Consider the following 13,322-nt stretch of genomic DNA (forward strand, 5'->3'; position numbering starts at 1 on the left):
TAAAAGAAGCATTTCAATATATTTAGTAATATTTACAAAAGCTTGTAATATACTTGAGTCCCTGAAGTGTTTATGTCTCAAATGAAAAATTTTGTTTTTTGATAATAAAAACAAAATCATTACCTTTAAAAGTAAGTTCCTTAAGAGACTGACTTCTGAAATGACAGAAGAAGGAGCACAATAGATGCTTTACTCATCAACCATTTATATACAGAGAATTTTATTTCAAAAAACAATTTAAGTCATTGTAAATTATCCTAAGGGTATACAGCAAATGGAAAAAAAGATTCATTCAACAAAATGTACTAAATCTTAGTAATAACAATGAGAGTGTGTGGCATTTGATCCACAACACATTGTCTTCCCTTACAGAAAAACCTAATCTTACAGGGTTCCCTCTTCTTGTATATCACTACAAGATGGCCAGTCTACTGTTTTTTCTCATTTTCTCCAACTCTACATTGCTGATTTTGAGGAGATACCCCACTTCCAAGGGCAAAGGAGAAGCCCCAACAAGATGGTAGGAGGGGCAAAATCATGTTTAGAATCAAACCCCATACCTGCCAGAGACACTCAGAGGGTCCAAGGTACCTTCTATGCACCAGGACCCAGAGACCCACAGAGACTGAGACAGAACTGTGTTTGAGTGTCTCCTGAGGAGGTATGGATTTTGAAGCTGAAACTCCAATACTTTGGCCACTTGATGTGAAGAGCTGACTCATTTTAAAAGACCCTGATGCTGGGAAAGATTGAAGGCAGAGGGAGAAGGGGACGATGGAGGATGATATGGTTGGATGGCATCACCGACTCAATGGACATGAGTTTGGGCAGACTCTGGGAGTTGGTGATGGACAGAGAGGCCTGGCATGCTGTGGTCCATGGGATCACAGAGTCAGACATGACTGAGCAACTGAACTGAACTGAACTGGACTGAGGAGGTATGGGTCACCAGTGGACTGCTGTAGGGGCAAGGGCTCTGGGTGCAGTAGACCTGGGTATGGCATAAGCCCTTTTGGAGGAGGTCACCATTAACCCCACCCTAGAGCCACCAGAACTTACACAGGACTGGGGAAACAGACTCTTGGAGGACACAGACAAAACCTTGTATGCAGCAAGACCCAGGAGAAAGGAACAGTAACCCCAAAAAGACTGACCCAGACTTGCCCATGAGGAACCAGGAGTCACTGGCAGAGAAGTGGGTCAACAGTGGCCTGCTGCAGGGTTGGGGTCCCTGAGTGTAAAAATGCACGCATGGGACCTCTTGAAGGAGGTCACCATTATCTTTACTACATCCACAATAGTTTGGCCTCAGGTCAAATAACAGGAAGGGAACACAGCACAGATCATCAACAGAAAGTTGGATTAAAGATTTACTATTCATGGTACATCAGAACAAGACCCAGTTTCCCCCTCAGTCAGTCTCTCCCATCGGGAGGCTTTCATAAGCCTCTTCTCCTTTTCCGTCAGACAGCATACAGACTGAAAACCAAAATCACAGAAAACTAACCAATCTGATCACATGGACCATAGCCTTGTCTAACTCAATGAAGTTATGAGCCATATTGTGTAGGGCCACCCAAGATGGATGGGTCATGGTGAAGAGTTCTGACAAAATGTTGTCCACTGGAGAAGGAAATGGCAAACCACTTCAGCATGCTTGCCTTGAGAACTCCATGAACAGTATGAAAAGGCAAAAAGGTATGAAACTGAAGGATGAACTCCCCATGTTGGTAGGTGCACAAAATGCTGCTGGAGATGAGTGGAACAATAACTCCAGGAAGAATGAAGAGATGGAGCCAAAGCAAAAACAACATCCAAATGGGGATGTGATTTGTGATGCAAGTAAAGTCTGATGCTATAAATCAGTATTGCATCAGTTCAGTTCAGTTCAGTTCACTTGCATCAGTTCAGTTCAGTCGCTCAGTCATGTCCAACTCTTTGCAACCCCATGAATCACAGCACGCCAGGCCTCCCTGTCCATCACCATCTCCCAAGTTCACTTAAACTCAAGTCCATTGAGACGGTGATGCCACCCAGCCATCTCATCCTCTGTCATCCCCTTCTCCTCCTGCCCCCAATCCCTCCCAGCATCAGAGTCTTTTCCAGTGAGTCAACTCTTCGCATGAGGTGGCCAAAGTACTGGAGTTTCAGCTTTAGCATCATTCCTTCCAAAGAACACCCAGGGCTGATCTCCTTTAGAATGGACTGGTTGGATCTCCTTGCAGTCAGAGGGTCTCTCAAGACTTCTCCAACACCATAGTTCAAAAGCATCAATTCTTCAGCGCTCAGCTTTCTTCACAGTCCATCTCTCACATCCATACATGACCACTGGAAAACCATAGCCTTGACTAGACGGACCTTTGTTGCATAGGAACCTGGAATGTTAGGTCCATGAATCAAGGCAAATTAGAAGTTGTCAAACAGGAAATGGAAAGAGTGAACATCAACATTTTAGGAATCAATGAACTAAAATGGACTGGAATGGGTGAATTTAACTCAGATGATCATTATATCTACTACTGTGGGCAAGAATCCCTTAGAATAAATGGAGTGGCCATCATAGTCAAAAAAAGGGTCCAAAATGCAGTACTTGGATACAATCTCAAAAATGGCAGTATGATCTCTGTTCATTTTCAAGGCAAACCATTCAATATTACAGTAATCCAAGTCTATGCCTCAATCAATAATGCTGAAGAAGATTAAGTGGAATGGTTCTATGAAGACCTATAATACCTTCTAAAATTAACACCCAAAAAAGATGTCCCCTTCATTATAGGGGACTGGAATGCAAAAGTAAGAAGTCAAGACATACCTGGAGCAACAGGCAAATTTGGCCATGGAGGACAGAATGAAGCAGGGCAAAGGCTAATACAGTTTTGCCAAGAGAATGCACTGGGCATAGGAAACACCCTCTTCCAACAATACAAGAGAAGACTCTTCAGATCAGTCCAGTCGCTCAGTCATGTCCGACTCTTTGCGACCCCATGAACTGCAGCACATCAAGCCTCCCTACACGTGGACAAAACCAGATGGTCTATACCAAAATCAAATTGATTATACTCTTCACAGCGAAAGATGGAGAAGCTCTATGCAGTCAGCAAAAATAAGACCAGAAGCTGAATATGGCTCATAACATGAACTCCTTGTTGCCAAATTCAGACTTAAATTGAAGAAAGTAGGGAAAACTACTAGATCATTCAGGTATGACCTAAATCAAATCCCTTACAATTATACAGTGGAAGTGAGGAATAGATTCAAGGGATTAGATCTGATAGACAGAGTGCCTGAAGAACTATGGATGGAGGTTCGTGACACTGTACAAGAGGGAGTGATCAAGGCCATCCCCAAGAAAAAGTAATGCAAAAAGGCAAAATGGGTGTCTGAGGAGGCCTTGCAAATAGCTGTGAAAAGAAGAGAAGCAAAAGGCAAAGGAGGAAAGGAAAGACATACCCATTTGAATGCAGAGTTCCAAAGACTAGCAAGGAGAGTAAGAAAGCCTTCCTCAGTGATCAGTGCAAAGAAATAGAGGAAAACAACAGAATGGGAAAGACTAGAGATCTCTTCAAGAATATTAGAGATATCAAGGGAATATTTTGTGCAAAGATGGGCACAAAAAAGGACAGAAATGGCACGGACCTAATAGAAGCAGAAGATATTAAGAAGTGGCAAGAATACACAGAAGAACTATACAAAAAAGATCTTCATGACCCAGATAATCATGATAGTGTAATCACTCAACTAGAGCCATCCTGGAAAGGAAAGTCTAGAGGGCCTTAGAAAACATCACTATGAACAAAGCTAGTGGAGGTGATGAAATTCCAGTTGAGTGATTTAAAATCCTAAAAGTTGATGCTGTGAAAGTGCTACACTCAATTCACCAGCAAATTTGGAAAACTCAGCAGTGGCCACAGGACTGAAAAAGGTCAGGTTTCATTCCAGTCCCAAAGAAAGGCGATGCCAAAGCATGCTCAAACCACCACACAACTGCACTCATCTCACATGTTAGTAAAGTAATGCTCAAAATTCTCCAAGCCTGGCTTTAACAGTACGTGAACTTAGAACTTCCAGATGTTCAAGCTGGATTTAAAAAAAGCAGAGGAACCAGAGATCAAATTGCCAACATCTGTTGGATTATCGAAAATGCAAGAGAGTTCCAGAAAAACATCTACTTTTGCTTTATTGACTATGCCAAAGTCTTTGACTGTGTGCATCACAGCAAACTGTGGAAAATTCTGTAAGAGGTGGGAATACCAGACCACCTTACCTGCCTCCTGAAAAATCTGTGTGCAGGTCAAGAAGCAATAATTAGAAATGAACATGGAACAGCAGACTGGTTCCAAATCAGGAAAGGAGTGCATAAAGGCTATATACTGTCAACCCTGCTTATTTAACTTATATGCAGAGTACATTATGTGAATTGCTGGATGAAGAATCGATGAAGTACAAGCTGGAATCAAGATTGCCGGAAGAAATATCAATAACCTCAGATAAGCTTATGATACCATCCTTATGGCAGAAAGTGAGGAACTAAAGAGCCTCTTGTTGAAAGTGAAAGAGGAGAGTGAAAAAGTTGGCTTAAAACTCAACATTCAGAGAACTAACATCATGGCATCTCATCCCATCATTTCATGGCAAATAGATGAGGAATCAATGAAAACAATAGGAGACTTTATTTGGGGGGGCTCTAAAAACACTGCAGATGGTGATTGCAGCCATGAAATTAAAAGACACTTGATCCTTGGAAGAAAAGCTATAACAAATCTAGACAGCATATTAAAAAAGCAGAGACATTACTTTGCCAACAAATGTCCATCTAGTCCAAGCTATGTTTTTTCCAGTAGTCATGTATGGATGTGAGAGTTGGACTATAAAGAAAGCTGAGTGCCTAAAATTGATGCTTTTGAACTGTGGTGTTGGAGAAGACTCTTGAGAGTGCCTTGGACTGCAAGGAGATCCAACCAGTCCATCCTAAAGGAAATCAGTCCTGAATATTCATTGGAAGGACTGATGCTGAAGCTGAAACTCCGATACTTTGGCCACCTAATGTGAAGAGCTGATTCATTGCAAAACACCCTGATGCTGGGCAGGATTGAAGGCAGGAGGAGAAGGGGACAACAAAGGATGAGATGGTTTGATGGCATCACTGATTCAATCAACATGAGTTTGAACGAGCTCTGGGAGTTGGTGATGGAAAGGGAAGCCTGGAGTGCTACAGTCCATAGGGTCACAAAGAGTTGGACATGACTGAGCGATTGAACTGAATGAACTGAAACTACACAAGAGAAATGAAAACATACGACCATGTAAAGGTTTTTTACGTGAAAGATCACAGAAATTACATTTGTAATAGCCCAAAACAATGCATATACCCATCTGCTGGTGAATGTATTAAAAAAAAAAAATGTGGTTATACCTACAATGAAATCAGATCAGATCAGATCAGATCAGTCGCTCAGTCATGTCCGACTCTTTGCGACCCCATGAATTGCAGCACGCCAGGCTTCCCTGTCCATAGCCAACTCCCGGAGTTCACTCAGACTCATGTCCATTGAGTCAGTGATGCCATCTAGCCATCTCATCCTCTGTCATGCCCTTCTCCTCTTGCCCCCAATCCCTCCCAGCATCAGAGTCTTTTCCAATGAGTCAACTCTTCGCATGAGGTGGCCAAAGTACTGGACTTTCAGCTTTAGCATCATTCCTTCCAAAGAAATCCCAGGGCTGATCTCCTTCAGAATGGACTGGATGGATCTCCTTGCAGTCCAAGGGACTCTCAAGAGTCTTCTCCAACACCACAGTTCAAAAGCATAAATTCTTCAGCACTCAGCCTTCTTCACAGTCCAACTCTCACATCCATACATGGCCACTGGAAAAACCATAGCCTTGACTAGATGAACCTTTGTTGGCAAGGTAATGTCTCTGCTTTTGAATATGCTATCTAGGTTGGTCATAACTTTCCTTCCAAGGAGTAAGCATCTTTTAATTTCATGGCTGCAGTCACTATCTGTAGCGATCTTGGAGCCCAGAAAAATAAAGTCTGACACTGTTTCCACTTTTTCCATCTATCCCAAGAAGTGATGGGACCGGATGCCATGATCTTCGTTTTCTGAATGTTGAGGTTTAAGCCAACTTTTTCACTCTCCTCTTTCACTTTCATCAAGAGGCTTTTGAGTTCCTCTTTACTTTCTGCCATAAGGGTAGTGTCATCTGCATATCTGAGGTTATTGATATTTCTCCAGGCAATCTTGATTCCAGCTTGTGCTTCTTCCAGCCCAGTGTTTCTCATGATGTACTCTGTATATAAGTTAAATAAGCAGGGTGACAATATACAGCCTTGATGTACTCCTTTTCCTATTTGGAACCAGTCTGTTGTTCCATGTCCAGTTCTAACTGTTGCTTCCTGACCTGCATACAAATTTCTCAAGAGGCAGTCAGGTGGTCTGGTATTCCCATCTCTTTCAGAATTTTCCACAGTTTATTGTGATCCACACAGTCAAAGGCTTTGCCATAATCAATAAAGCAGAAATTGATGTTTTTCTGGAACTCTCTTGCTTTTTCCATGATCCAGTGGATGATGGCAATTTGATCTCTGGTTCCTCTTCCTTTTCTAAAACCAGCTTGAACATCAGGAAGCTCACGGTTCACATATTGCTGAAGCCTAGCTTGGAGAATTTTGAGCATTACTTTACTAGCGTGTGAGATGAGTGCAATTGTGTGGTAGTTTGAGCATTCTTTGGTACTGCCTTTCTTTGGGATTAGAATGAAAAGTGACCTTTTCCAGTCCTGTGGCCACTGCTGAGTTTTCCAAATTTGCTGGCATATTGAGTGCAACACTTTCACAGTATCATCTTTCAGGATTTGGAATAGCTCAACTGGAATTCCATCACTTCCACTAGCTTTGTTCGTAGTGATGCTTTCTAAGGCCCACTTGACTTCACATTCCAGGATGTCTGGCTCTAGGTGAGTGATCACACCATTGTGATTATCTGGGTCGTGAAGATCTTTTTTGTACAGTTCTTCTGTGCATTCTTGCCATCTCTTCTTAATATCTTCTGCTTCTGTTAGTTCCATACCATTTCTGTCCTTTATCGAGCCCATCTTTGCATGAAATGTTCCTTTGGTCTCTCTGATTTTCTTGAAGAGATCCCTAGTCTTTCCCATTCTACTGTTTTCCTCTATTTCTTTACATTGATCGCTGAAGAAGGCTTTCTTATCTCTTCTTGCTATTCTTTGGAACTTTGCATTCAGATGCTTATATCTTTCCTTTTCTCCTTTGCTTTTGGCTTCTCTTCTTTTCACAGCTATTTGTAAGGCCTCCCCAGACAGCCATTTTGCTTTTTTGCATTTCTTTTCCATGGGGATGGTCTTGATCCCTGTCTCCTTTACAATGTCACGAACCTCATTCCATAGCTCATCAGGCACTCTATCTATCAGATGTAGGCCCTTAAATCTATTTCTCACTTCCACTGTATAATCATAAGGAATTTGATTTAGGTCATACCTGAATGGTCTAGTGGTTTTCCCTACTTTCTTCAATTTAAGTCTGAATTTGGTAATAAGGAGTTCCTGATCTGAGCCACAGTCAGCTCCTGGTCTTGTTTTTGCTGACTGTATAGAGCGTCTCCATCTTTGGCTGCAAAAAATATAATCCATTTGATTTCAGTGTTGACCATCTGGTAATGTCTATGTATAGAGTCTTCTCTTGTCTTGTTGGAAGAGTGTGTTTGTTATGACCAGTGCATTTTCTTGGCAAAACTCTATTAGTCTTTGCCCTGCTTCATTCTATATTCCAAGGCCAAATTTGCCTGTTACCCCAGATGTTTCTTGACTTCCTACTTTTGCATTCCAGTCCCCTATAATGAAAAGGACATCTTTTTTGGGTGTTAGTTCTAAAAGGTCTTGTAGGTCTTCATAGAACCGTTCAACTTCAGTTTCTTCAGCGTTACTGGTTGGGGCATAGACTTGAATTACTGTGATATTGAATGGTTTGCCTTGGAAACAAACAGAGATCATCCTGTGTTTTTGAGATTGCATCCAAGTACTGCATTTCGGACTCTTTTGTTGACCATGATGTCCACTCCATTTCTTCTGAGGGATTCCTGCCCGCAGTAGTAGATATTATGGTCATCTGAGTTAAATTCACCGATTCCAGTCCATTTCAGTTTGCTGATTCCTAGAATGTCGGCATTCACTCTTGCCATCTCTTGTTTGACCACTTCCAATTTGCCTTGATTCACGGACCTGACATTCCAGGTTCCTAGGCAATATTGCTCTGTACAGCATCGAACCTTGCTTCTATCACCAGTCACATCCACAGCTGGGTATTCTTTTTGCTTTGGCTCCGTCCCTTCATTCTTTCTGGAGTTATTTCTCCACTGATCTCCAGTAGCATATTGGGCCCATACTGACCTGGGGAGTTTCTCTTTCCGTATCCTATCATTTTGCCTTTTCATACTGTTCATGGGGTTCTCAAGGCAAGAATACAGAAGTGGTTTGCCATTCCCTTCTCCAGTGGACCACATTCTGTCAGATCTCTCCACCATGACCCACCCATCTTGGATTGCCCCATGGGCATGGCTTAGATTCATTGAGTTAGACAAGGCTGTGGTCCTAGTGTGATTAGATTGACTAGTTTTTTGTGAGTAGGATTTCAGAGTGTTTGCCCTCTGATGCCCTCTTGCAACACCTACTGTCTTACTTGGGTTTCTCTTACCTTGTGCATGGGGTATCTCTTCACGGCTGCTCCAGCAAAGCGCAGCCATTGCTCCTTACCTTGGACGAGGGGTATCTCCTCACCGCCACCCTTCCTGACCTTCAACATGGGATAGCTCCTCTAGGCCCTCCTGCGAATGAGTGAAATGCTGATACATGCTGCAACATGGATGAACTTTTAAAGTAATATGCTGAATGAAAGAAGCCAGCTGCAAAAGACCACGTTATGTATGATTTTATTTACGTAAAAGGGTTTTCCTCATGACTCAGCAATAAAGAATCCGCTTGTAATACAGGAGACGCTGGTTCAGTCCCTGGGTCAAGAAGATCCCTTGAGAGAGTAAATGACAACCCATTCCAGTATTCTTTTTGGGAAAATCACATGGATAGAGGAGCCTGGCAGGCTAATCGTCACAGGGTCTCAAAGAGTCCAATAGCACTGAGCAGGCATGCATGAGCATATGTATGTGAAATATCCAGAAAACCCAAATCTTTACAGATAGTAAGTATATTAGCATTTTTCTGAGACTAGAGTTGGAAATAGGAAGTGACAGCAGTGGCTAACAAGTATGTTTTTGGAATAATAGAATGCACTGAAGTCATAGCACAGAAATGTTTACACAAACAAACAACAAAGAGTAATAAAAATCATTGCTTTGTGCTCTTAAAGCAAGTGAATATATGGTACATATGTGATAATTCAATAAACTTTTTTAGTAGGTTCTTTGGTAAATAACTGTAGCTATCACATATAATTTCTCAAGTCAAAGATAATAATGCTAAATAAAGAGTTACATGGACATATATGCCCCTACTTTGTCTCCCATTTCATAGCATCTTCTCTCAATTATTTGGAGAATACTGTGTATCAGTCACCATAGGAAACTGAAATTAAGAACTGTAGTCCTATGTTCTGACCTATTCTAAGCAATAGGAACAAATCCATTTTAAGCATTAAAATACTCAAATTTTGTATTCTAGATTATTTTTCTCATAGATGTTAGGTATATTTCCAAGTAACTTGAGAACTGCTACCTTCAATTTAAGGTGCTTTTTTTAATTCTTAGAATTCTGCACCTAATTCTAGTAAGCAACGTGATCTAATATTAACTTTTTGTTGAATTTTTGCTACTCTCTCAAAAATACATCTTGTATAATGTATTATAATATGGCTTACATCAAAAGGCATAATGTTAACATCCAACCTTGTTGTTTATTCAAGTCAATCTACTTATACATACAAATCTGATATTTACCTCTTAAAATATTTAACAGGCGTAAGTGCCCATAAATCAGTTATGACAATCATTGTTAAAGCAATCAATAGTAAGGAATATGCATTAATTCAAATGATATTGATAGGCTCATGAACCAGCATCAGTCTTCTGTGAAGTAAGAAAAATGAGACATCTTCCAAAAAATCAATATTTTCCTTTTTATGTCATTCATTTGAAGATTATCAATAATACATTACTTTTTTACCTGATGTGTCAAGGTTCCAATTTTTAAATACAGGTATCTTTACATTTCAGTGTAAAATTATAATCTACAGGGGACTGAAAGGCTAAAATCTTTTAATAGAAATATTTTTGAGGTTTAATTATTGCTTAAAAACACATGTGTATATATATTTACACAGATATATATATATATATATACACTTATACATATACTGTTGATGTATTTTTGTGTGCAGTAGCATAATAAAACTCTGTTTTACTAAAATGTGCCTTCATTTCATTCTAAAGGTAGATTGCATGAAAGAAATAACAGAAATATCAACACCCATCTTTTTTAGCTCCTGTGAACTGATATGTTACACAGGTATGTACTTAGGTAAAAATACAAAATGAGAAATTACAACACCCATTCATCAAAAAAAGAAACATTTTAATTGGTTATAGGTGGAAAATATCCACTTGACAGTCAGTTTCTCACTTTTCATGTAAGTGCTTTGCTGCTTGGATGCCTAATCTTGTTTAGTGTAGGAAAAGTAATTTGACATGAAAGTACCTAGATGGCTGCCGAAAATTAATTGCCAATTAAAAAAGAAAAATGTTTGTGCTACTCTATAAACAAGCCAACATATAAACCTTTCAGTCTTGTTGCTTTATTTATGTCTTTATAGATCTGGTTTCAAGCTATTTGCATACAATTTACAAATTCATATTATAATTCTCCAGTATATTTATGATTTTATAGTTGTATATATTTTATCTCCATGAGAAATATTTATTTCTGTATGCTTCTGTTGCTTATTATTTAACAAAAACATCACATTGCATTTGATAGTTTATGTATCTTCTTTAGAATAAGACATTTTTATTTGTAAAGGGGAAAGAAAATATTTTACCACCACAAAGAGGCACAAATGAGTACATTAGAGTATGCATGCACAACACACCACTCACTCACCATGCACACTCATGCTCATGCGTACACACACACACACACACAAAGCACAGAAACTCAATCTTAGAAAAATGCTCTTTACCCTTCAGCTCTATTCTGGTCTCCAAAATATTGAGGCTAACAATTTTTTAGAGATAAAAGGAAATGCTTTTTCATATGAAGGAAACTTTATTTGAGAAGTTAACGGATTCTGATAACTTTCAGTACTTGAGTCATTATAAATTATTGATCATTTGGAAATCTAAATCCTCAAAAAAGAACATCCTTAAGATTCTTAGCTCTCTTGTCTAAAAGGATAATCTGGCACTGAGGATAAAATGTGGAGCCAAATAATAAGAGAACATAGAGAACATCAAATGAAGAGAGCAAAATACCAATGTTTTAAAAATGTTAGATGGGAAACCAGTAAAATGTTTATGTGTATTTTTATATTTGTATATGAAAGATGGATAAATATTAAAGAAATAAAGGTACTTGAGCCTAGATATGAGTCAGTTAGGTGATCTCAGCAGTATATAATATGAATGTTACATAAATTTAAAAGACAAGGCTCAATCCAGTTTTCTACAACATTGAGTTATGTGATGCACAGGAGTTCAAATTCTGTGCAACCAATTTGCTGCACTGACTTCAGAAGTCCAACTCTATCCTTGCTTGGTAAAGAATTGAAATTTCACTTTTTAAATAATCATCAAATACCATTTTATATTTGTATCATAGTTTTGTAGGACTGTGTGTGTCATTAACACTATCCTACTTACTATCTGGCACATTCTCAAACTTCCTATCTTGAAATTTCAGCAGATTTTGCTGGCTATGTAAAATTACCAGTGAGATGAAAGGGGTCATTTATTCCAGACCAAATATTCATCAAAACTATCACACTGCATCAGAGGTGGAGGATGGATGATGAAAAGAAGATACTTGTTACATTTCTGGCATCTGTCCTGGCTTTTTCTTCCCTAATAAGGTTATAGAGGTTGTGATGACTATGGTAGCTCTAATAATTCTGACTAAGGAAATGATGGCTTTGGTGCTTAAATGAGAGATGGAAGAAGTATGGGAGTTCATGGCTATGGTAGAGCTGCTTGTGTACGTTCAGATTTTCATGGTGGTCATCTTGTACACATGAGAGGATACATGTTCATTCAACTGAAAATGGTATTGTTAATTTCTTCTCAGCACTAAGTCCAATACTACTTCATACTGATATTGGAGTGGATGGCAAAACAACAGGAAAAGCAGATGTAAACTTAATGACACATGAAGTAGCAGTGGCTAGCTGTGTCTAAAGATAAGAATAACACACAGCATTAATATACTGAACTTTTCTTGAATTATAGCCCTGGAAGTGCCTTTGGAATGTGAGGATCTGAAATGGGGTGCTATGGAAGAGATGGAATGGATAAAATGGGAGATGAATGATCTGTTGGGAGAATGGGAATGTGGAATGATTTATAGTAGAGATACGGTATTCCTGATGGCTTAGGTGGCAGTTCAGGAAGTAGAGGTTACTATAGGCAAGATAATGGAAATGAGGTGGATGATCTGTGATGTATCAAAGTATAACCACCAGCATACAGAGTTCTGACCACAGTATCTGATATTGTAAGCTTTCTTCCAGATTTAATTTCTTTTGTGTTTTAGGAAGTTTATAATGACTGAAGGAATATGTTCTCAAAATATTGCTTGATAAAGCAGCAGATTGTGATGAAATGATGTTTTCTGTTTGTTTTATTTGTTGCGTTTGTTGGTGGTGTTCTTGTTCAGTCACTAAGTCAGGTCCAACTCTTTGCAACCTCATGAACTGCAGCACGTCAGGTTTCTCTGTCCTTCATCATCTCCTGGAGCTTGCTCAAATTCATGTCCACTGAGTCAGTGATGCCATTCAACGATCTCATCCTCTATTGCTCCCTTCTTCTCTTGCCTTCAATCTTTCTCAGCATCAGGGTCTTTTCCAATGAGTCAGCTCTTCACATCAGGTGGCCAAAGTATTAGAGCTTAAGCTTCAACATCACTCCTTCCAATGAATATTCAGGGTTTATTTCCTTTAGAATTGACTGGTTGGATCTCCTTGCAGTCCAAGGGACTCTCAAGAGTCTTCTCCAGCACCAAAATTGAAAGCATCAATTCTCTGGCACTCAGGTTTCTTTACAGTCCAACTCTCACATCCATACATTACTACTGGAAAAACCATAGCT

The 13,322-nt window shown here is 39.5% G+C and overlaps 1 pseudogene; it reads left to right on the forward strand.

Annotated features, from left to right (window-relative positions):
* The first annotated feature begins 2,836 nt into the window (after positions 1 to 2,836).
* On the forward strand, positions 2,837 to 12,675 carry LOC138990240 (heterogeneous nuclear ribonucleoprotein H3-like; annotated as a pseudogene).
* Positions 12,676 to 13,322: the final 647 nt, after the last annotated feature.

Source organism: Bos mutus, chromosome 12 (genome assembly GCF_027580195.1).
Source record: "Bos mutus isolate GX-2022 chromosome 12, NWIPB_WYAK_1.1, whole genome shotgun sequence".
Lineage (NCBI taxonomy): Eukaryota > Metazoa > Chordata > Mammalia > Artiodactyla > Bovidae > Bos > Bos mutus.